Source organism: Bos grunniens, chromosome 21, assembly GCF_055505025.1.
Source record: "Bos grunniens cultivar Pamir isolate PY7600 chromosome 21, Bosgru_T2T1.0, whole genome shotgun sequence".
In the NCBI taxonomy this organism is placed as follows: Eukaryota; Metazoa; Chordata; class Mammalia; order Artiodactyla; family Bovidae; genus Bos; species Bos grunniens.
This window is the reverse complement of record NC_141185.1, coordinates 23,215,473-23,242,150: the sequence shown is the minus strand read 5'-3', so window position 1 is coordinate 23,242,150 and position 26,678 is coordinate 23,215,473. Positions and strand designations below refer to the sequence as shown.

General features: G+C 37.7%; 1 protein-coding gene and 1 long non-coding RNA gene across 7 annotated transcripts in view; both read right to left on the bottom strand.

Annotated features, from left to right (window-relative positions):
• The window catches only part of SLC25A21 (solute carrier family 25 member 21), a 528,802-nt gene that overhangs the window by 448,958 nt on the left and 53,166 nt on the right, over nt 1–26,678 (bottom strand). The gene's annotated exons all lie outside the window — the stretch shown is intronic.
• The window catches only part of LOC147349228 (uncharacterized), a 45,764-nt gene continuing 20,997 nt past the window's right edge, over nt 1,912–26,678 (bottom strand). Inside the window, exon 3 of one of the 2 annotated variants that reach the window (XR_015149719.1) lies at nt 1,912–12,133. This is a non-coding gene — a long non-coding RNA (uncharacterized LOC147349228). The remainder of the gene's footprint in view (nt 12,134–26,678) is intronic. The other variant, XR_015149720.1, reaches the window with a different exon arrangement.

Sequence of the window (26,678 nt, the reverse complement as noted above, 5' to 3'; positions counted from 1 at the left end):
TTCCAAATAAAAATTAAATTTAAAAAATTTAATGGGCAAAGAAAACATACAAATAGCCAATAAAAAAATGAAAAGATGTTCAGCATCATTAGCCATTAGGGAAATACAAATCACAATTGCAAAATAACTACCACCTCACACTCACAAAGAAGGACAGAATCAAAATTTTAGATAATAACGTGTTGGCAAGGAGTGCTGGAGAAGTTAGATGCCTCATTCGTTGCTAGTGGGTATGCAAACTGATGCAGCCACTTTGGAAAACAGTATGATAGCTCCTCAAAAGACTCAACGTAAGAGTTGCCATGCTGTTGTTGTTTTTGCTGTCGAGTCACTAAGTCGAGTCTGACTCTTTTGAGATCCCATGGACTGTAGCCCACCAGACTCCTCTGTCCATGGGGTTTTCCAGGCAATAATACTGGAGGGAGTTGCCATGTCCTTCTCCAGGGAACTTCCTGATCCAGGGATTGAATCTGCGTCTCCTGCATTGCAGGTGGATTCTTTACCAGTAAGCCACCAGATACTATTGCACTCCTAGGAATATGTGTGAGTATGAAGGTCGCTCAGTCATGTCCGACTCTTTGTGATTGACTGGACTGTAGCCTGCCAGGCTCCTCTGTCCATGGAATTCTACAGGCAAGAATACTGGAGTGGGTAGCCTTTCCCTTCTCCAGGGGATCTTCCCAACCCAGGGATCAAACCCAGGTCTCCCACATTGCAGGCAGATTCTTTACCATCTGAGCCACCAGAGAAGCCCAAGAATACTAGAGTGGGTAGCCTATCTCTTCTCCAGTGGATCTTCCCAAACCAGGAATTGAACCAGGGTCTCCTGCATTGCAGGCAGATTTTTTACCAGTTGAGTTATCAGGGAAGCCCTAGGAATATACTCCACAAAATATAAACATATGTTCAAATAAAATATTGCACATGAATATTCATATCAACATTATTTGTAATATAAAAACAGTAGAAACAAATCAAATGTCCATCAACTGATAAATAGATAAATGAAATGTGGTATATCCATACAATGATATATTATTCAGCAATTTAAAAAATGAAGTATTAATAAATGCTATAACATAGATGAACATTAAAAACAAGATGCAAAATAAAAGAAACTGGTCACAAAAGAACATATTTATGATTTCATTTATATGAAAAGTCCAAAACAAGCAAATCTATAGACCCCAAAAGTGGATTAGTGCCTTCCTACCCCTGGGCAGGAGAAGTGGTGATATAGGGAAACAAGAGGTGATTTTAAAGAGAAAGAGATTTTTCTTTTGGGGTGATGAAAATGTCCTAACATTGACGGTGAAGATAACTGTACAACTCTATGTGTATACTAAAAACCACTGAATTATACATTTTAAATAGGCGAATTTTATGGCACGTGTATCTCACTAAAGCTGTTCAAAAAAGGATTTATAATGTGAAACAGTGCAAACTGCATATGATATAGTTATGCTATTTTTATCATTTTACAGAAAAAATACAATGATGTAATTTAAAAGTACTAATCCATTATTCCCTCCCTCTTTTCTACAGTATGTTTATTTTTTAAATTAATATGTTACTGGCATGACACTACCATAAAGCTTGATAACATTTTTTCATTGTCTGCTGTTTTCTCTAGCCATTATTATCATTCTTTTCATTACATTAATATTACTAAAAATAATTTTATCTAAAGAGGATAGAAATGTTAAAAATTACTTATCCTAGGTGACAAATGCCACTAATGTACTAAGTATTTAGATTACTTAAGAGTTTTGCTCAAATTGTACCTCAGGGAAGCCTTCTCCTAACCACTTTGTTTAAAAGAGTCCACTGCATGTCCCCAAAGACATCACTTTCTCTCCCCTTACTTAACTTTACATTCTTTATAACTTAAAATTATCTGACATTATATTATTTGTTTATTCCTGTCTCCTTCACTAGAATGTTAGTTCCCCTCTGTCTTGCTCACTCTTGCATACTCAAACCACAGAACACATTCAATCAGTTTTGGTGAATAAAAAAACACACAAAATTTTATCTACTGCTTAAATTTCTTCACATACATTTTATCCTTGTACACACTTTCTGTTTTTTACTTTGAGATGAAAGCATTGGTTCTCACCAGTCTCCTCATCAGAGTATTTCCTATATGGACATTGTATTCTGCTAGATAATTCAGAGATGTCTGGCAATCAAAATTTCTTTGTCTAGGAATTTGAAATCTCCCCAAAATTACACATAGCATTTTATACCTCTGAATTATCTTCAACAAGGTTTATGAGCTGTAGTTCAGCCAAATTTGCAACGTTCTTTCTTAAAGTTATCAAAAAAGTATAATTTTTTAAGTTTAATCAGCTTAGATTATCCCAGAATTCATTACTCAACTTTAGTGATAAAAACCAGTCTCCTTTATTGAACCTAAATATTGCTGGACTTTGTTAAACAGACTTCAAAACACTCACTTCTGAAAACTTGGCAAATTTTTATAGCAACTACTTCTTAGAGCCTAGATTTTTTTTTTTTTACTATTGTTTCTATCTCCTTTTCAAAATAATAGTTGTGTTTTTAAAACAAAGCAGAACCCTGTTATAATATGGCTCAATATTACAACTGCTTGGGTAGGCCATAAGTCAAATTCTGTCCCTCCCAAAATGCAACAACCACACATGGTAAAAACCTAACCACACTGTTAAGCCTATAACCCTTTTGTTAGTCATGTTCTGGGATATGAAAGCTAAGAAAAAAGGATATTACTATGTATATAAGTATATTAACATAATATTCCTCTGGAACAGTTTCTCCAAACATAGTGAAATAATCTTTGGAATACCATTCCTGAAGTCTTTTGAATAATAAATTTGGTGGATTTAGATATTTGTGTATAGATCTTCCAACAACTTAAACTAATGGCTGCACTGCAGAATGGTTAAGAGCCTTGAATCTGGAGTCAGAATGCCTATGTTCAAATCCCTAATCTACTACATTTTAGCTGTGTGACATTGCTCAAGTTACTTATCCTCTCTATACCTCAGTTTTATAAACTTTAAAATGAAGGTAATAACAGCACCCACCTCAAGGGGCTATGATGATTAAATGTTAATCATGTATAGTACTTAGAACTGTGCTTAGGACACAGGACACCATCATTTTTAGGTTGAAAGGGAAAAGCATTTAAAGTCTTAGTTACCACTAAAGTATCCATTTAAAGTTTAAAATATAATTCCACACATTTTAATATAAAATTAGCAGGAACTTTATTTTAGCTTCAGGTTTTCCATGTAAAATTGTATTTTATCTGTTCAGCTAAAGTAATAACTTTCTGAAGTGAACACTTATGCAGAAGCCTAAAAGATGCAAGATTATTTTCTTATACTGTTGCAGCCTAGTAGGAAAAGGACCCATGGCCCTCCTGCTAAGTTTAGACTAGACGGTTTTCTTAAACAGTCACATATTTCTTCATTAAACTGTTTTTAATGGCCTTTTTGATGACTGCCAGTTTCCTCCACAATAAAGGAAGTTTTGACCTGTGAATTCATTTTTTTAATCTAGTAATAACTTTGAATACATTAACTGAACATTGTGGACCAAATAAGGAGTCAATTACTTGTATTTTCCATCCTCTGAATAAAATACAAATGAACCAACTTCATCACTAAACTTAAAAGGTTGTCTTCATTGGCAAAGAAGTCTAACTATTTTCTGCTAACTCAAGTTCTTTTAAGAGAATAAAGAAAGTTGAATTATCTGTGACCTAAAAACAACCAAGTTTCATTTTCCCTTGCCTTCTGTGAACATCAGTCAAGTGACCTAGTACTGTTTCACAGTAGCGCTCCACATAAAATTACTCTAAGAACTCATTAGAGAGCTGCCTATAAATTATGATCCAGCACAGTCTTCATTTTCATAAATAGATGCTGTTTATTTTTCCTTCCTCATTCATTCTTTATTTTCCTTTTTCACTCATCTAGATATCGGGACAGCATGATGAATGCATACTCCTCAAGTCATTATCTTTGGTAAAGAGACCTCAAAGATAATCACCTTATCAACTAGTTATAACAAGTCAGAAGAGAGACAACCATGAATGAGTCTGAAATCTTAGCGCAAACACTGTCCAACTATGTTTGCTTTTTGTAAAAGCACATCCTTTCTCCTCAAGTGTTTAGTTTTTATAGATGTCAACTGAAAAGATTTCAAACTACACGCACACCAAACACCACATCACGATTTTGTGCCTCTCCAGATAGTGTATGTGTGGGACACCAAGCATACGGGAAATACGGTTCATCTCACCAACACACATTGGAAAAGATCCTCATTTTCAGCATTTTCATGTGTACTTTCTTTGGAGTTTCAAAAGAGAAAGTGAAACATCAGTTTTAGGTTTAAACATGTCATCACAACTTTGGGGATTTTTCACATTATAAAAGTAAAAAACACAACTGGGATGTACTAATTATTCACAGTAAAATGTTTAAATGCACCTATGATGCATTTTTTCTCCTGAAAATATATCTTTAAATTCCGATTATTTTTTTTTGTTTCCCTAATTATTTCTTAATTACTTGCTTACGCTGTTGCTAAAATATCACAATACATACAAGCTGCAATTATTAATACCCTGGTTTGAAAATATTTCTACAGCTGTTGCTTTTGTAGGAATCCCTTTTTTTTTTAAAGCTGAGGAATAATGCCGTTAATGAAATATAGATACTTAATAAACCATTTTTATGTTTAAAAGCAATTCATTAACTGGCAGCTAACTAAAGAGAATACAAAAACCTCACTTTTAATCCTCAGGTTCTTATTGTGAATATTTGTTCTGTTGAATACTTTTCTGTCAGGCAAAGTCTCCAAGTTGGGAATGGGCCCCTGCCAAGTCTCTGAAAATCGATTGCTCAAAAATCTTAATTATAAGAAAGTAAACAAAGAGCGGGTTGAAGCAGTGCAGAGTTCTAATGAGTTAATGTAACAAAACTCGGCAGAGTCAACTCGCTTCAAAGCGGCAGGCTCAGCTCTGACAGTCATCCATCAAACTGAAGGTCTCCTTAATAAATGCCAATTATAGGGCACATATGCACAAACGTGGCTAGCCTAAGCTTGAGGATCATTTCCTTCCGAGAAAACTAGTGACCAGGAAAACACCCAGGCAGTATAAGCAACCAGCCCACCGAAAGTAAGGTTTGCTCCTGATAGGAATAATAACCAGCATTATTTCTCTCTCTTTTTTTCAACTTTGGAAAAGTTCAGAACCACACAGAATTTTGTTTGGGGTTATACAAATTCCTTCACAATTTGTATAGAAGTCTAACATAACTTTTTAAAAGCCATGACATGCCCATAATGTATACAGAGTCTCCGACTTCCGCCGTAAGCGAGGCTTTTTCCTAACTTAATCATACTCAAATTTCACCCCTTTTAAAGATCCTGATTCAAAAATGTTCACTCATTCTCCACAGTCCACAAATTTATACCATCTCTTCCTGTGGTATTTTATGTGCATAAATTAAAAAAGAATGGCCTCCAATGAGGATTAAAAGGTTGAAAAAAATCATAGACTTTCCAAATTTAGTTTCATTTTTTATTTTAACTCTCAAAATGTGTGTTAACAAAATATATATATTTTCCTATACTCTTACAAAATAATCGATTTATGTTAACCTTATTACCTAGAGGAAATGCTGAATTGACTCAGATAGGAAGTTACATTGTAGGCTTAGGCTTAGCATCATATCACTATGTAACCCAGCATACATGAGAAATACATGTTTGAGGACTCCTGAGAAATAATGAAAATATTCCCCCACTAGTATATTAACTCTTACTGTAGAACTCAAACCATTATATGAATCCTAAGTTTCAAAAATATTTCTCTCCTGCCTTTTTCATTATCTACCTGGCCGGGCATGGAGTCCATCCTCAAACAGGTTTCAGAGAGGCGTATGATGACATCAGGGGAGGGGAAGGAACTTTCTTAGCAAGATGGCCACAGATCTTTTGTTCAGAGGCCATGAGCCCCAATTTTATACCACAGCACAATTTCTGTAATGGAGATAGATGGATTTTTCAAAAAGAAAGTCTGTATCCTCCTATGATGACAGAGATAATTAATGGAATAAATGAAAACGTTCATGTTTGATATTTTTATGCAAATGGATTAGAATAGTCTGCATTAGTCCCAAGTTGATGTCTTATCTAATTGCCGTTTAAAGTGATATCTTCCATTACACATGCAGACCCGTGCTAAATTCATTTATTTCCATCTTGCCTGAAATTATGATGAATGGTCTGAGCTCCATTCAATTATTTAAAATGTGCAAAGAAACAGAAACAATGAAACTGGCAAAGCCCTCTACATTCTTAGGAACAATTTAGGCTAATTAGCATCAACTTCTCCCCCATTCATCATACCCCTTTAGAAATATAAACAAACTGTCAGCTCTAACCTAACAAACAGATCACTGAGCTACTTAACACAAATTATTCTTACATGAAAAGCTCCTTCTCAGGCAATATTCTCCTTTAGGGCATCTGGGAAGCTGAGCTATTAAAATTGAAGACATATGTTCCAGTCAAACTTAACTCCCGGATTGTAATGATCGCTGTTGTGACAGTTTTCAGTCAGCATACTTGCTGCTGGCAACACAGCCCAAGCTTGAGCGAAACAAAAGTCAAACGGAATGATGCACACAGAATCCTAGATGCAGAGGACACCTCCTCATCCTACCCATCACAACTGACTTAGTGGGCCTCAACTCATGATCTCCAGTGGCAGCACAAAGTTTTGCAAAGTTTGGTTTGGGAGCATTAGGGAAAGGAAGGTAACAAAAGTGGTCTTAGACAAGACAGTGGATTTCATCATGTGTTATTGTTCATTACATCCAGTGAATGAGACTGAAACTATGGTCAGTGGAAGCCTGTAAATCAGGACCTTTCATTTCAGAGAAGGTAGAGAGGACACAGATAGAAGAGCCCAGGTGGAGAGAAACGTAAATTGCAGATAGGTTGTGTATGTCTCCTCAAGTGGACTACTTAGAAACTCTGAACTCTCCTTTTAACTAACAGGAATTAAAAATAAAGTGTTTTACATACTAGAATTCTGTGACTGAATCCTTGCCTGGATATTGGACTAAGATATTTTCTTCATTTGTTTAAATGAAATCACATATATACAGTCAATCCTTATTGCTTGCAGTAGTTATATTCTACAAAGTCACTGAGAGCACTGAATTAGTGAATACTGAACCCATTACTCCTAGGGGAAATAACAAGGCTAAGTTCCTGAGAGCCTTTGGATCACAACTTTTTCATCAACCAATCAGTACATTACTTTATGTGTGCCCCAGTTTAAACACACTTTACTTAATATACAGTTGATTTATTAATATTGACCTCACAACCAACAGCATTATAACTCATGCCTGAACACAGCTTACCTAACAGATGTATTTTCTCAGAAGGCACATCACAGCCCTCTTGCATTTAGAAACACTAGACAGCGCTTCAGCACCATGCTTGGAGGCCATTTCAAACAGTGAAATAACCAACAAAAGGCACAAAAAATGTGAAGAACGTGGCACTAAATAGACTATGAAAGGGACATGTGTTTACAGCACGAGAGTTGAAACAGGAAGGCAGAGTATCTTCTCACTTGACCTCAGCTGGGAACATGGGCTTCAGATGGCTCAGATTGTTCACCATGCTGCACATGTCTGCAAATGACCATGAAAGCACGAGCACTGATTTTGAGGTTCCAAACCAATTTTAGCAAGTAGACAAATTCACAAATACTAAATCTGCAAATAATGAGGATCAAATGTGTATACATTCATACACTTTTTTTATCTTCAGATTTCTCACGGAAGGTCTCTGAGTTTTTTTCTCTTAGTAAGCAAGAGTCATAGCCTAAAATCAAGCAAAGCATTTCATGAGCTAACTGATAGAGCAGGTGGCCACATTCCTAATTATATGATAAGCAAGAAAGCCTTTCAAATATGTTTCTGTTCTTTAGCATCATAGAAACATGAATATTGATGGCACCACGTGAGTTTGAGTGAACTCTGGGAGTTGGTGATGGACAGGGAGGCCTGGTGTGCTGCAATTCACGGGGTCGCAAAGAGTCAGACATGACTGAGCGACTGAACTGGACTGAACTGATACTTCTACAGTATAGAAGTATAGAACCCGACATGGAACAATGGACTGGTTCCAAATTGGGAAAGGAGTACAACAAGGCTGTATATTGTCACCTTGCTTATTTAATTTACATGCAAAGTACATCATGTGAAATGCTGGGCTGGATGAAGCACAGCTGAAATTAAGATTGCCAGGAGAAATATCAATAACCTCAGATATGCAGATGACACCACCCTAATGGCAGAAAGCAAACAGGAATTAAAGAGCGTCTTGATGAAAGTGAAAGTGGAGAGTGAAAAAGCTGGCTTAAAACTCAACATTCAAAAAATGAAGATCATGGCATCCGGTCCCATCACTTCATGGCAAATAGATGGGGAAACAATGACAGATTTTCTTTTCTTGGACTCCAAAATCACTGCAGATGATGACTGCAGTCATGAAATTAAAAGACGCTTCTTCCTTGAAAGAAAAGCTACGACCAACCTAGACAGCATATTAAAAAGCAGAGACACTACTTTGCCAACAAAGGTTCATCTAGTCAAAGGTATGGCTTTTCCAGTAGTCATATATAGATGTGAGAGTTGGACCATAAAGAAAACTGAGCGCCGAAGAACTGATGCTTTTGAACTGTGGTGTTGGAGAAGTCTCTTGAGAGTCCCCTGTACTGCAAGGAGATCCAACCAATCCATCCTAAAGGAAATCAGTCCTGAATATACATTGGAAGGCCTGATGCTGAAGGTGAAACTCCAATACTTTGGCCACCTGATGAGAAGAACTGACTCACTGGAAAAGACCTTGATGTTGGGAAAGATTGAAGGCGGGAGGAGAAGGGGACAACAAAGCATGAGATGGTTGGATGGCACCACCAACTCAATGGACATGGGCTTGGGTGGACTCCAGGAGTTGGTGACGGACAGGGAGGACTGGCGTGCTGCAGTTCATGGGGTTGCAAAGAGTCGGACACGACTGAGCGACTGAACTGAACTGAACTGATATTTAAGTGGAGTTGTCTCTAGGACTAGAACACTGGCCTTTAAGCCAGTTAGTGCATCCATCCCCTTGGCCACAGTAATTTCTTTAGGAATAAGTACATGACTCAGTCTGGGCTAATGACACACAAGGAGATATTTGCTGAGTTCATCTGGGAAAAACAGTTCCTGTTATAGCCATGGTGGGAACCAGCCTCAGGATGAAGCAGGCACTACAAAAAGCAGAGCAGAGAAATGCAAAGAATCTGGGTCCTTGGTGACAGTGTTGTGCTCCTGGAAAAAAAGTCTCACATTTATCCCACTCTATTTTTTAACATTTCAATTCAATAACTAATAAATACTAAAAATATACTTCATTGTTTAAGACAACTTGGGTGAGGTTCTGTTTTCCTTGTACCCAAAAGAATCCTGATATTTTTACATGCTATTTTTTATTTCCCCTGCTCCTAATACACACACACACACACACACACAGAAACATTAGTGACCTGAATTATTTTTTGCTCATCTTTCCATATACTCTTTACTTCCTGGCATCATGACTGATAATAGCAGCCATTGATAAATATTGGGTTGCCCAAAAAATTCATTTCGATTTTTCCATAAGGTGTTATGGAACACATAAGGTACTTTTTATGACAATTCAATATATAGAATTCAATTATTAGAATGGAGAATTCCTCCCATGGATATAATCATAACAGTTCAGTTCAGTCGCTCAGTCACGTCCAACTCTGCAATCCCATGGACTGCAGCACTCCAGGCCTCCCCGTCCATCACCAACTCCCAGAGTTTACTCAAACGCATGTCCATTGAGTTGGTGATGCCATCCAACCATCTCATCCTCTGTCATCTCCTTCTCCTCCCACCAGTAAACCACATTAACTGCACAATGGTTAACCAAGATGGCTGCCATCACATTGCTGCTCACCAATGAGAACAAAGCTCTTGCTATGATCACCTTAAACATAAAGTTATTCACTTTACATTATACATATCTGTACCATGCTGCTGCTGCTGCTAAGTCACATCAGTCGTGTCTGACTCTGTGCGACCTCACAGACGGCAGCCTACAAGGCTCCGCCATCCCTGGGATTCTCCAGGCAAGAACACTGGAGTGGGTTGCCATTTCCTTCTCCAATGCATGAAAGTATAAAGTGAAAGTGAAGTCGCTGTCATGTCTGACTCAGTGACCCCATGGACTGCAGCCTTCCAGGCTTCTCTGTCCATGGGATTTTCCAGGCAAGAGTACTGGAGTGGGGTGCCATCGCCTTTTCCAATCTGTACCATAGAAGGCTAAAATCTTAAAACAACCAACAAGAATCACCTTTTAACTTTATCAAGGAAAATTACAAAGAAACACAATCATATTTCCTGTCCACCCCTCCCAATAGGACTTTGGAATACATTTTCTTCAGTCTCCCTAACTCCAGTTTCTGAGGATTGGGATAAAATGAATAGGACTGAATGTTACCCAAGCTTCATTCATAAATGCTAAGCAAAATGCCAACTTAAAAAAAAAATTTCTGTCCACCTTTTTTTTTCCTCTATGGGTGGTTTTAACAGCCACGGTTATTTGTGGATGCAAAACTGCATATAATAAATTGCAACTGCAATTGACTAACCTCAGAAGGACTGACAAGTGACTAATTACTCCCACAGGTGGCCAACTGCTTTGGCAATTAGCCCATTGTGGGCAAAATTCATGGCATGGAAAAAGAGGCTTCCTTTTCAAAATATCCACACCTCTTTTCTGGAGGAGGAAAGGAGGGAAGAGGACTACACGTTGGGGGTGGGGGTGGGCGGTATGGGGAAGCAGGGTTAAGGGATAAATGGAAAAATTAATGGTTTCTTCAACAATGAAAAAAAAAATTAATCTGAAGTTCTCTCCCAAGATGGTGGAATTCTACCTAACCATCTTCTTCCAAAATAACTTCAGTAATAATTTTAAAAAGAAATCAAGCCATCTAGCTAAATATTTAAAATAATTATAAGGCCATTTGCCATGAACAAATATTTCCTCTTGAGTTTATTATATATCTCAGAAATGTTTGAGTGATACTGTAGCAGTTTTGGAGACTCTGTTATAGCCCATTCTTCACAGAATATAGCAATAGCATAAAAGATTTATATCTAAATGTACATTTTTTATTAATCTATGTTTATACTATATATCATTCAGTTCAGTTCAGTTCAGTCGCTCAGTCATGTCCGACTCTTTGCGACCCCATGAATCGCAGCATGCCAGGCCTCCCTGTCCATTACCAACTCCCGAAGTTTACTCAGACTCACGTCCATCGAGTCAGTGATGCCATCCAGCCATCTCATCCTCTGTTGTCCCCTTCTCCTCCTGCCCCCAATCCCTCCCAGCATCAGGGTCTTTTCCAATGAGTCAACTCTTCGCATGAGGTGGCCAAAGTACTGGAGTTTCAGCTTTAGCACCATTCCTTCCAAAGAAATCCCAGGGCTGATCTCCTTCAGAATGGACTGGTTGGATCTCCTTGCAGTCCAAGGGACTCTCAAGAGTCTTCTCCAACACCACAGTTTAAAAGCATCAATTCTTCGGCACTCAGCTTTCTTCACAGTCCAACTCTCACATCCATACATAGCTTTCTACTAAAATGTCTCAAGATCCTAGATAACATTCCCATACCACAACAACATAGTCAAGAGGGGAATTTAGCTTTTTAAAAATTTATTTATTTATTTTTACTTTTGGCTGTGCTGGGTCTTCGCTGGTACACAGGCTTTTCTCCAGTTGCAGTGTGGAGGCTTCTCATTGCAGTAGTTTCTCCTGTTGCAGAGCACAGGCTCTTGAAAACATCGGCTTCAGTAGTTGCAGCACATGGACTCAGTAGTTGTGGATCACAGGCTCTACAGCACAGGGTCAATAGTTCTGGTGCGTAGGCTTAATTGCTTCGTGGCATGTGGACTCCTCCAGGATTGGAGATCGATCTCATGTCTCCTGCATCGGCAGGCAGATTCTTTACTACTGAGCCATCAGAGAAGTCCTGGAATTTAGATTTTAAAGATTTCTCTCCTAACAGACTTCAATCAAGAATTACATGTTTAAAATATTCATACTACCCAAAGCAATCTACATATTCAATGCAATTCCTAACAAAATTCTAAAAGCATTCTTTTATAAAACCAGAAAAGTCGATCCTAAAATTCACATGGTATCAGAGAGGACCCTGACTAGACAAAGCAATCTTGAGCAAGAACAAAGCTAGAGACGTCATTCTTCTGCCTGATTTCAATGCATACTACAAAGTCATAGTAATCAAAACAGTATGGTACGAGCCTAAACATAGATTATGTACATCAATGGAACAGAATAGAGAGCCTAAAAACAAATCTACACATCTACAGTCACCTAATCTTTGACAAAGGTGCCAAGAACACACAGAAAGTTAAGGACTGTCTCTTCAATAAATGGTGTTGAGAAAACTGGATATTCATATGCAGAAGAATGAAACTGGACTCATTTCATACCATGCACAAAAATCAATTCAAAATGGATTAAAGACTTAAATGTAAGCACTGAAACTGTAAAACCACTAGAAAATATGGAGAAAAAGTTTCTTGACATTGGTCTAGGAAATCATTTTTTGAATATGAACCCCTGAGCACAGGCAACAAAAGCAAAAATAAAAAATGGAACTGAATCTAACTAAAAAGCTTTGCACAGCAAAGGAAACAACAAAGTGAAAAGACAATATAAGGAATGAGAGAAAGTATTTGTAAACCATCTGATAGGAGACCAATATCTAAAATATTGAGTTGGCCAAATAGTTCATTTGCAGTTTTTCCTATAACATCTTATGGAAAAACTGCAAATGAACTTTTTGACTAACCCAATATATAAGGAACTCAAAGAACTCAATAACAAGAAAACAAATAATCCAATTAAAATATGGGCAAATGATCTGAATAGATATTTCTCAAAGGAAGATATACAAGTATATGAAAAAATGCTCAACATTAGTATTCATTAGAGAAGTGCAAATCAAAACCACAATGAGATATCACGTTACATCTATCAGAATGGCTATTATTTTAAAAATTAAAGGATAAGTGTTGGTGAGATTGCAGAGAAACTAGAACCCCTGTACACTGTTGGTGGGAATGCAAAATGATGCTGCTATGAAAACAGTAGGGTAGTTCCTTAAAAACTTGAAAATAGAACTACCATATGACCCAGCAATCCCACCACTGGGTATATATCCAAAGGAAATGAAATCAGTATCTTGAAGAGATATCTGAACACCCATGTTCACTGCAGTATTATTCAAATAGCTAAGAAAAGGAAACAACCTAAGCATTCATCAATAGATGAATGGATAAAGAAAATGTGACATATTATGTATTATTCCATTGTGAAATGGAATGGAATAATATTCAGCCTTTAAAAAGAATAGAATAATACTCAATGGAATAATATCCAGCCTTTAAGAAGAGAAAATCTTGTCACTTGTGACAACATGGATGAACATGAAGGACATTATACTAAGTGAAATAAGCCAGATACAGAAAGACAAATACTGCATGTTCTCACTTATAAGTGGAATCTAAAAAAGTATACCACTTAGGAGTAGAGAAGTGGTTTCCAGAGACTACAGGGTGAGGGAAATGGGGAAATGTTCAAAGGGTACAAAGCTTCAGATATGCAACATAAACAAGTTTTGGAGTTCTAATGTACAACGTGATGAACACAGTTAACAATATTGTATTGAATACTTGATATTTGCTAAGAGAGTAGATCTCAGTTACTCTCACACACAAAAAAAGTTAACTGTGTGAGGTAGCAGATGTGTTCATTAGCATGATTGTGGTAACCATTCACATATATCAGAACATTACATCATACATCTTAAGTATGTACAATTTCTGTTTGTCAATTATACCTCAATAAAGGTAGGAGAAAATGATTTGGTATTTTTTCCCTAAAGATATAAGTAACCACCTTGTGATCAGTCTCTCCATTCACCAGAGGCGGGTCTCATGAAGGACAATACTAGTAGAACTGCAACAATCAAACAAAACAGATACTTTACATGTCAGACTTGGAAAAAGCTGGATACACCTCATTGCCATCCAGCTGAGATGATCCCTACATGCTACATGCTCAGTTGCATTGGACTCTGCCACCCCATGGACTATAGCCCACCAGGTTCCTCTATCCGTGAAATTTTCTAGTCAAAAATACTGGAGTGGGTTGCCATTTCCTATTCCAGGGGATCTTCCCAATGCAGACATTGAACCTGCGTCTCTTGCATCTCCTGTATTAGCAGGCAGATTCTTTACCACTGACCATCAGGGAAGCCCTAAGATGATCCCTACTAGTATAGAAAATATGAAAACCTTTGACTGTGTCCAGTTGATGAGGACTGGGAGATATAAGCACTATACTGAAGACAAAATACACTGCACTGAAAACAAAAACAAGAGGGAAATCGTAACATCTGTAAGAACATAAAAAACAAATTTGTTTGACTCATAAGTTCTCTTTTAAGGAATTATTCCACAGATAAACAAGTTTATACACAGATATACATGCTTGCTGAAACATTCACACATAACCATAAATACACACAAACATTCATATATATGCACAGATGTACATACACACACACACATGCAACTAGATAAGTATACTACATTGCAGGGTGCTATAGCAGCATGGTGCACGCATGTGTGCTAAGTCATGTTCAACTTTGCAACCCCATGAGCTGTAGCCCACTAGACTTCTCTGTCCATGGTATTCTCCAGGCAAGAATACAGAAGTGGGTTGCCATGTCCTCCTCCAAGGGATCTTCCCAACCCAGAGATCGAACTTGCGTCTCTGCATTGGTGGCCTTTGGGAAGAGGTCATGAGGATGGAGGTCATGAGGACAGAGCTCTCATGAGTGGGATCAGTTCTCTTACAAAAGAGATCCAGAGGACTCCCTCATCCCTTCCTGCTTTGTGAGGACAGAGTAAGAAGACAGAAAATCATCTATGAACCAGGAAGCAGGCCCTCACCAGACACTGAATCAGCAGACATTTTGATTTTGGACTTTTCAGCTCCAGAATTGTGAGAAATAAATTTCTGTTATCTATAAGCCGCCTAGTCTATGGTATTCTGTTACAACAACCCAACAGACTAAGACAGAAAGTAAAGGGCCAGGGTGTTAACTACTTACTCTCAATTGGTTCAGACAAAAATAGTATCAGTTGATGGATGGATGGACAGATAGATAGATAAATAGGTAGACAGATAGACTGAGAGATGGACATAGAGAATAGATGATAAAGAAACTTAGCCAAAACGTCAATCGCATTGAATCTGGATAAAATTTCTATCATTCTTGCAACTTTTTTGAAAGTCTGAGCTTTTTTTCAAATAAAAACATTTTTAAAAGATATACTTACAGTTTCTGAAAGTAAATACTAAAAAATGTTTATGCATTTACCTCTAGGACATGTAAATAGAGGGCTTTGGGGGGACAGACAGCATAAGGTCACTGAAAAGGAGGAGGACTCTGCTTTCATTTAGTATGCTTCTCTACTGTCATAATTTAACATGAACATATGATACCTTGGTCATCAGTTCAGTTCAGTCGCCCAGTCGTGTCCGACTCTTTGCGACTCCATGAATCACAGCACGCCAGGCCTCCCTGTCCATCACCAACTCCCAGAGTTCACCCAAACTCATGTCCATCGAGTCAGTGATGCCATCCAGCCATCTCATCCTCTGTCGTCCCCTTCTCCTCCTGCCCCCAATTCCTCCCAGCATCAGAGTCTTTTCCAATGAGTCAACTCTTCGCATGAGGTGGCCAAAGTACTGGAGTTTCAGCTTTAGCATCTAATTAATCTAAAGCAACAGTGTGGAGTTGTAGAAAGTGTGTAGTCTCTGGAGCCAGACAGATGTTGGTTGAAATCCCCTCAGTGCCCACTTTACCTTGGGTGTGGCCTTGATGAAGTCAAGTAATTTTCTTGACTGTGAAATTCCTTAGATGACCTGGTTTCTTGTCACAGCTCTGTCACTAATCAACTGGGGAATATTAAGCATGCCATCTCACCTACTTGAGTCTCAAATCTCTTATCTATAAAAGGACAGAACACAACCATATTTCTTTTCAAGTTCATTTTTGCTGCAAAGAGGTTTGGATTTTCAGGACATTACCATTAACCCCTGCTTTTCAAACTTCCTCAATACTCGTCTTCGCTATTATCAAAGACCTATATCAGTACCTGTTTTCGCTAACTGAAAGAAATCCAAAGACTTTTGCTTTTATTCAAAAAGATGAAAAGCAAAAATAGCATTCATCGTTGGTTTTGCAGGAAGTGTAACAGCACCCCCGAGTGAGGAGAATGTCACCGCCAAGCTCCTTCCCAGGGAACTAGACTCAGCCTTGAAGTGTTGTGTCTGTGAGTATCTGAGCCTTATCTCAATTATTTGTGTGCAACCTTTAGCAAGGTGTGTCCTAAGGTAATTGCTTCTTTCACTTTACAACACTTAGGAAAGGTTTCATAGGAACTCTTTGCTTTTGGCTATCTGGGGAATCCTCTAGCTTCTTTAACAGGAAGAGTTTTTAATTTTACCATTCACATGAAGAAAAGATGATCAACCATCTTCTGGGCCGATGGCTATTACCTAAACTCCTCCTGCTGCTGCTGCTGCTAAGTCGCTTCAGTCGTGTCTGACTCTGTGCGACCCCATAGATGGCAGCCCATGAGGCTCCTCTGTCCCTGGGATTCTCCAGACAAGAATACTGGAGTGGGTTGCCATTTCCTTCTCCAATGCTGCATGCGTGCTAAGTCGCTTCAGTCGTGTCTGACTCTGTGCGACCCCACAGATGGCAGCCCATGAGGCTCCTCTGTCCCTGGGATTCTCCAGGCAAGAATACTGGAGTGGGTTGCCATTTCCTTCTCCAATGCTGCATGCGTGCTAAGTCGCTTCAGTCATGTCCAACTCTTTGAGACCCCAAGGACAGCAGCCCACCAGGCTCCTCTGTCCATGGGATTCTCTAGGCAAGAATACTGGAGTGGGTTGCCATTTCCTTCTCCAAAACTCCTCCTAATGGGACTTAAAATGTTTTTCATATGCTGGAGTTGAGGCCACACTGACATGTAATCTTTGGACTTCACCCAAGTTGGGGCTGAGGGTACAATGTGCATCCTTGATTCTTCTATTCCTGACCTTCCCCAGGACGCACTTCTCAGTCTTTGCTTTGTGAGTCCACCTAAAACCCTGCTGGGGCAAACATCAGAGACTGCTTAACTCGGGAGGACCCTGTTCTCATTTCTCTTTCCCATTAATGTTGAAACCAGTGCATTGCTGAAAGGAAATTTAATCCATATGCTTCTCAGTAATTTACACTTAACACATCACAATATTCCGTTGTAACACTCATTTGTTGTCCCAAGAATTCTCTCGAGTCTTTTTAAGGCCTTTTATTCTTAGCAGTCTCGGTTCAACAGTCATAAATGGAATTTGAACTCCAGAAGGACAGTGCTTTATCCTTATTATTCCTCACTTATTTTGGTAGACCTTGCAGGCTTCTTTTCCTCCCCTTAGGTAAGAAAGTTTTGTTCTAAGATGCTTTTTACATTCTTTTAGTTATATAATCAGGGTGTTAATAATTACTATTTGCTGGGCATCAGTAATGACAGGCTCTATACTAGGAACTTCTCTGTATCTTCTTTAACCTTCACATTGAAGTAAGCATATTTTTTTCCTATTTTTCCAGATTCAGAATTCAAAGCTCTGAGAGATTAATTTGCAAAAATCATATAGTTGATAAGAATCTAAGTGTGACTAATTCCAAATATTGCACTGTATATCTTCTTTTTTTATCACTACAATTATTTATTTATATTCCTGATCAAAATAGTGTAAGTATTGTATATATTGTAATTTTGATGAAAAAGTGGAAGTAGTGGCAGATTTTATTTTCTTGGGCTCCAAAATCACTGCAGACAGTGACTACAGCTACAGCATTATTATAAGAGATGCTTTCCATCTATTTGGAAGGAAAGCTATGACCAATCTATACAGTGTATTAAAAAACAGAGACATCACTTGCCAACAAAGGTCTGTATAGTCAAATCTATGGTTTTTCTAGTAGTTATGTACAGATGTAAGAACTCGACCATAAAAAGGCTGAGTGCCAAAGAACTGATGCTTTTGAACTGTGGTGTTGGAGAAGACGCTTGAGAGTCCACTGGACTGCAAGGAGATCAAACCAGTCAATACTAAAGGAAATCAACTCTGAATATTCATTGGAAAGACTGATACTGAAGCTGAAGCTCCAATACTTTGGCCACCTGATGCAAACAGCTGACTCATTTGAAAAGACCCTGATGCTGGGAAAGATTGAAGGCAAAAGGAGAAGAGAATGGCAGGGGATAAGTTGGTTAGATAACATCACCAACTCAATGGACATGACTTTGAGCAAACTCTAGGAGATAGTGGAGGACAGGGGAGCCTGGTGTGCTACAGTCCATCGGGTCACAGAGTCAGAAACGATGTAGAAACTGAACAACAATATGGTACTTAGTAAGTACTAGACACTAGTCCAAGAATTTTACTCATTCAATCCATATAACGTCCCTAAAATGTGAGTATTATTATTACCATCCCCATTTCACTGAGGAAGAAACTGAAGCAGAGAAATGCTAAGATGCTCAAGGTACACCCAGAGCCCAAGTTATTAAATGAAGTTCAAACTCTGCCATTCCCTCTCATAAGGTAACTATTATATTTATTTGCACATACTTAGTGAGAACAGAGAGGAAGTCTGAGAAACACTGAGAAATGGACATACGTGAGAATCAGTGTTGGATCCTAGTAAAAGTGATGATAGGTCCCTCAGGACAGTCCAAGCTCATAACTATTGTCTCAGTAATTATTAATAGTAATCCTTTCATTATCAATAGTATCTAAGTTTGGGCAATAAACTATAGGGTCAAACTTTTAGAAAAGCCCTATTCCACTTCCATAAGCAAGGCTCTTATGCTTTGATATCCATAATTCCATCTGTAAAATGGGAATGCTCTTTTTTTGCCTCCCAAGATGATATTATGAAGGCATTATAATAAGAGTATAAATGTAAGATATTTTGCAGTGTTACAGACATCAGAGAGCTGCCTAGGGAGTTTCTATAACTGTGGAACTCCCATCATGAACAGAGCATGAAGGTAGACGCTTTAGATTTGTTAGAGGACTCATTGTCCTTGCGCCTTTTTTATTCTTATAAAACAAACATTTGTGATAGAAACCTTGGTGTCAGGATAGAGTACAAACAAACCATTGTCACTCTTAACCATCATTACTGAACTAGAAACTGTGACAAGAAACTTGAAAAGGAAGCTTTGCTAATTTCATTATATAATATTCACTTTATGGCTGACTCATTATTCCCATGTAAGCAAGAAAAATGAGCGGAAGAAAAGAATAAACTGTTTTGTTATTTAAAATTCAGTTTAAAAAGCTAGTACTGCTAAGTAATTCATCAGAAAGAAAATCTATGGTTTTTTTAAAAATAAGAAAAAGTATACTGTGACCTTGCTGCTACAAAAATAAGTTGAAATTCAGGAAAATAACGCACATAAGGAGGAATTAACCTATCTTTAATTAGATATGAGTTCTATCATGTGTGTGAAAGGGGAGAGAGACAGCATATTCCTTTGTGTTCTGGCTTTTTGGTATGGAAATTCACAAAAACAAGAGAAAAATCATCTAAAATGGATAAAGGTATTAAATCCTTTTTATCTTTTTGTAATTCTCCCCAGTTTTCAAGTTTTTGTTCCCTGATTTCTATCCATTCACTTTGCCACATGCTACTTTCTGAATTATTGGTCATTTTATCAGTCTATCACTTTCCTTTGCTCCTCTTTATTATCTCACTAAATGTACTCAGTTCTTTGTAAATAAGGGAAGAAAATAAGTATATTCATTGTATTTTTTTCTTACATTTTGTCCCACTTTGTAAAAGCAGAGTTTGGGTTATAGTTTCCTTAACTATAAATTGAAATGTTTCATTTAGTTGATCCCCATGAAATTTACAGCTTTGCAGTTCACAATATATTGCATGAGTGGGGGGAGTTTAATAAATGCTTCAAACTGAGACAAGGATAGAAATTACAGTGGTGTGAATTATTCTATCTTTCTTTGGGAAGAAAAATTGCCATAACAACTAACTCTGCTTCAATTAAGCAATAAATCTCTGGTTAAACAGAAAAAAGAAAGGACTAAGGGAAAGAAGGAAAGGAGAAAGGAAGAGAGAACAGGAAAGAAGGAGGGGAGGAAAAAACCTCTAGGTACATAAAAACATGGGTCAGATTTGTGGCATTCCCTTAATTTTTTGCTCCAGTGAAATATGATCTGTTAGTCATTAGCATGTGGAACATGAAGCCAAGATACATAAATGCAACTTTGGCTTTTTGAAAAATCGTTTTATCTTTACCTGTCATAAAGAGTGGTGGTCAAAGTAAACAATGTCATTAGTTAGGAAACTCATCTGCTAGCCTCAGCTCTATTTCTAACCAACTTTCCAAGTCACTTGGTTTTTTCCAGCCTGGATTTTGTCATGGTTCCTGAGGCATCTCTCAGAGAGGGAAATAACGATAAGGATTATACCTTTGGTGCATCACAATTTTTTTTCACATTGCAAAACTGTCACAGAATTGATTCTTTTTATAATCTGAGGTCTTTATAAAAGAAAATAAAAACAAAAATTTGATAAATAATATTTTTCTAGTTTGATTTCTCATGTGAAAATTAACACTGCATGTCTAAAATCAAAACAGCTTAAATGTATATAATGAAGTAAACTATTACAATTTTATTAAATATCTTATGAGGTTTCTTTATAACATCATATTACAAGAACCAGTACTTCTGACTTTAAGTTGACCTGTGCTTTCCATGAAGAACATTTTCACACTTGTGAAAAAAAAAAGTAAAATTGCTGTAAAACAATAGTTTGTGAACACTACTTCAGACTTTCTAATCATGCTCCAGGGAATCCAAGAGCTCATTTCCTCTGAAGTTCTATTACTTATGTTTTATGTTAAGAGGTTATATTGGTTTGCAAAGGCATTAGTTAGCCAGAAAACTAGTCCCTAGAGAACTTGCTTTATTATTAAATGCAAAATCAAATAGTAAATAGTAGGATGAAGGTAACTTTCACATTTATTTAACGCCTAAATTACCTAATAAGCTCATAGAGAACAGGTGAGCGTCATTCAATTCTGAAGTATTAAGTTCATCCATTCAAAATACGGCACTTGCAGGGCCTTCAAGGGGCTTCCCAGGTGGATCTGTGGTAAAGAATCCACCTGTAATTCAGGAGACATGAGTTTGATCCCTGGGTCAGGAAGATTCCCTGGAGAAGGAAATGGCAACCCACTCCAGTATTTTTGCCTGGAAAATCCCATGGACAAAGGACCCTGCTAGGTCACAGTCCACTGGGTCACAGAAGAGTCAGACATGACTTAGCAACTAAACAAGAGGGCCTTCAAAGTATGAAGGAGTCTTCATCTTTTATTTCTCAGAACCCAAATCACAGGATGTGGAGATCATTTTCTATGATAAAGACACAAGGAAGGTACCTGTTGCTTGGGTTGAAGAGTTCAGAACAGAAAGTGATGGGGCCACTCATTTCTCTGGAGGTCAGTCCCTATGCTGGGCCTGGGTCATCTCCACCCACACAACCTCTACAGAACCATGATTCAGTGATATAAGGGACTACACCATACTGCACTCAACAACTGCCAGGCAATACCACAACCAAACGACCCCTCATGCTGCAATGAAGATGGGAGATTCTGCTTGCCACAGCTAAGACCTGGTGCAGCCAAATGAAATAAAGAAAGAAATATTTTTTTAAATTGTCAGTTAAAGCCATGACAATGAAAATACTTCATTCTCAAACAACCATTCATCAATAATAATAATAATTGATAATATAAAACAATGGAGGAATAACATGTTTGAACCAATATTTATCATACATGTTATCTGGTTTTTACAAGACAATAACTATTGGAAGAACTTGGTTTCCTATTTTATGCCAAATTTCATCACATAATTCCAAAAAAGAGAACTACTCACTTTTTGAACCAAGTCGCTAAATCACTGATATAAGGATATTTTGGAGCCAAAACTTGCACAGTAGGAAGATATCCAGCCCAGGAGTAAGGAGACTTGAATTCTGGACCAGGCTCTGCTTTAGAAATCTCTGAAAAATTAATTCTCTCTAGGCCTTTATGTTTTCAGCTATAAATTAAGGAAGTTGGGTTCAATGGAAGGACTCTAAACTTTTGTTAGAATAAGACCACTTTTTTTCAAGAAAATTTATTAATGAACCCAATCTGCTAAAATGATAAGAGTGAATCTGCTCTGCTTGAAAAGAGGGCAGGAAACCCAAGTTTTACCAACCACCTTCCCGTCAAAGAAAAGCCAAATTATGTTTAAGGTACAGGTTGCCTCCTGTACATTTTCTCTTTTACAAAATAATTCTATGTCAACTATCCCTTAGAGAAACAACTGATTATAATCTTATTCAAAGATGAAATCCAAACTAAAACAAAGTTAAGTCTGACTATTATGTGGCAGTTAAAGACAATACTAAGTTGAATTTGCAGGCAGTAAATTCCTACTACATTGCACTCAGCAAAGATTTTTCAAATGGAAAACTAGTGCATATGTTGGATAAGCTGGAAGTCTGAAGACAAATCCTGAGATGGAAAAATAAACCCATTTATTTGTTCATTTAACAAACTTTTTTGAGCACTAACAATGAGCTGGGCAATATTCCATATTGTAGAGATATAGCTGTGAACAAAACAGACAAAAATTCCAGTTTTCCTAAGGCTTACATTCTCATTTCCTTAATTTTCTTTTTATTTCTTTTTCTCTTTTTCTCTATCTTTCCTTCCTTCCTTCTTTCTTATTTCCATCTTTCTTCCTCTCTCTCCTGCCGTTTTTCTCTTTCTCTTTCAATTCTTTTCTTTTCTACCAACTTCCTACAGAGCACAGGCTACTTATGAACACTAGCTATTTACATTGAATATTAGCATTGTCATTACTGTAGATTAAAATAAGGGAAAGGAAGCAATAAGCAAAGAAGAAAAAGAATAAAGAGGGAGAGAGAAAAGTAAAGAGGAGAAGAAATAAAATCAGGAATCTGAACTAGAGAAGATCAAAACTGTTAGAGACCATTCTAACAGAGACCACTCCAATACTCATTCTATATACTCTTCTTTCCTTTTGGTAACAGAAAACCCCACCTTTACCACTTACTTTTAGCTGGACACACAATTGTCTATTTCCAACTACACTTCCCAGAGTCCTTTGCAGCTAGGAGTGGCCATATGACTAAGTTCCAGTCAATAGGATGTGAAAGAAAGTAATGTAAGTAATTCAGGTCATATCTTTATTAAGGCAGTTGCTTCTTCTCCTTACTTATGACCACCCCATCACCAGTTCAGGCTGAGATGAAGACAGTGCTGGTAATCATGCTTTTACTATGCAGATAGGGATCATATTCTAAGGAAACCAGGAAAAAATGAAGTAACCTATATTCCTTGACCTTACAGAACAGAAACTCCTGTATGCCTTCCTTTTTGAGTCTCTGTATTTTAAAATCTCTTTGTTACAGCATCTTAGAATATACTCTAATTAATGTAATTTCCTTCTCCTTTGTTATGATTAAAAAACAGAAACAAAAATACAGGGATAGATGCAAAGAGATAACACCCAACAAGTGGCTCTGCCTTGATGTTATGAGGGCTAAAATCACCAAGGAGTCTTAGTTTCTAGAGTGTCAAGTCACCCTAAGAAAGCTTTGTAAAGTGACTTGAGGGTTTCCATGGACACTTCAGCTAGGTCAAATTTCAACAGACCAAAAGATATTTCAGCAGGAGAATCATTCACCATGCTCCTATGTTCACTATGGCTGTCTGCTAGTTTCCTATTACAAGGTGCTTAAAAACACATCTTTTTTTCCCTATCACACAAACATCTCTACCTTTTTGAGGGATGGATTTGGGGTGGAACTGACTAAATATTTCTAGTCTCTTTTTATTCTTTAATTCCATTCCTTGTGACAATAAAACAGTGATAGAGAGTGTATACAAACTGGGCGAATACAGACACAGCACCCAGAATATATGCAGGCACAAACCAATTATATGTTATTTTATCACTGTCATTGCCTTCTTTCCTCAGAGCCTTTTCTCTAGTTATTTGGAGAATACCATATATAATTACTGAAACTTTTGTTTTGAATTAATAATGCTAAACTTTGCTCTTCCATTCAGTATATTTTATACCTGCTTGACTATCTGCTACTAAGACACATGAAAACTATTTTTGAATCCAACATGAAAAGGTATTTATATATATTTTAATAATCCAGGGACTTAAGCATTAAAAGTGGTAGAGAAAAATAGGTTGAACATGATGATGTAATAAAAATATTTAGCATGTCTTGACATTACATTTTTCCTCAGACTCTTTACTATTTCCTCCTACGTATGATAATAAAACATAGTTACAATTCATGTGTGATGACAAATGGTCTCCGGGTTGAGTTTGCATTCTTCCAAATATATTGGCATTTATAAGTGGGAAAAGATAGATGTAATCAACCACCCTCAGACAAAAGCAGGATGACTGTTCTGGCAAAATGTTCAAACCACATTAAGCCCTAATTTGAAATGATGTTTGAAAGAAAGCAAGGCAACTAGGACCAATTTATTTGTACAGCAACTAAAAAGTGAACTCACCAGACATATTTAAGAGATGGAAACAATTAAATACATTTGTTTTCTAAATAGACCAAGTATATTAGAAGGTTAAAAAAAAAACACCAATTTTACTAGACACTATTATTTGTTGCTGCATAATACTTAAATAAGTTTCTTTAATGGCCCTCTGAGGTTGTTCTAATAAAACATGCTATTTTTAAGAGTGAGTAAACAATCTATTTAATTTTACATTATCAATATATCACAGAATTTCATTCTAATTAGCCACATATGAAAGGAAGTAGCTGTAAGGAAGTGTGGGACAACTTAAACAGAATGTCTTTTTATTGTGGGGGGTATTGTTGATTTTCACTTTTGTTTTCAGAAAAACTGAATTTTGATGCTTTCTCCTTTGTATCCAAATCAAGTTTCTACAGTATTCTGGTAAAATTATGTCAAGTGAGTTCTTTTGGGTACATATCTAAACACAATACGCACTTCATCTGAAGATAACAATTGTTCTGGCTCCAAAGAGATTGAAATAATGATGTTTCTATCCAGAACAATATTCTGCTCCAAATGCGGGATGGCCAGATACCAGCATATCATCAAGTCTTTGGCTAATATATGGACCCTGACCACTCAATCAAGGAGAGTTTCTTTAAGACCAAGTGTCCTAGACTCTCTGGCGTCTTCTCCCTTGGGCTATATCCTGACAAGCCTGGCTAAGAGAGGTGGCTCTTTACACACCATAATGAAGTACATGTCCGTGAGGGCAGCACTGCCAAGGCCCCACTGAAGTCTGCCAGGAACTGTACAGCGTATTGAAAACAGGACAGGACCATTTTTAGTTCTCCTCTCTGCATCACTAGTTTATAGAAGAGCCTGATGAACACTTGAATAAATAAAGATCAAGAGGATTATTTTAAATAAGGATCACACATCACAAGCAAAGGATATAAGCCTGCCCTAGTGTGGAAGATACCGGAAGGACTGGTAGGAAAAGTAGAACATGCATCAATTACTTAACTGCATTACTACATAACTTCAAAGTACTGAAAGGCTCTCCTCGGGGCTTCTTCATCTTATGTAGAAACACTAACAATTCAGTGCATAGCATTTTCCTAACACTTCGCATTCCTCTTAGAGATCCATCTAGGGTTGCTGCTGCTAAGTCGCTTCAGTCATGTCCGACTCTGTGCGGACATGAGCCCACCAGGCTCCCCTGTTCCTGGGATTCTCCAGGCAAGAACACTGGAGTGGGTTGCCATTTCCTTCTCTAATGTATGAAAGTGAAAAGTGAAAGTGGAGTCACTCAGTTGTGTCTGACTCTTAGCGATCCCATGGACTACAGCCCACCAGGTTCCTCCGTATATGGGATTTTCCAGGCAAGAGTACTGGAGTGGGGTGCCATTGCCTTCTCCGCCATCTAGGGTTAGGAGCATGTATTTGACTTTGATATTGTACCTATTTGGGCTTCCCTGGTAGCTCAGCTGGTAAAGAATCCACCTGCCACGCCAGAGACCCTGGTTTGACGCCTGGGTCGGGAAGATCTGCTGAAGAAGGGATAGGCTACCCACTCCAGTATTCTTGGGTCCCTGGTGGCTCAGTTGGTAAAGAATTCTCCTGCAATGTGGGAGACCTTGGTTCAACCCCTGGGTTGGGAAGATCCCCTGGAGAAGGGAAAGACTACCCACTCCAGTATTCGGGCCTGGAGAATTTCATGGATGTAAAAGACATTTAGGGCTTCCCTGATAGCTCAGTAAAGAATCCACCTGCAATGCAGGAGATGCAGGTTCGATTCCTGGGCTGGGA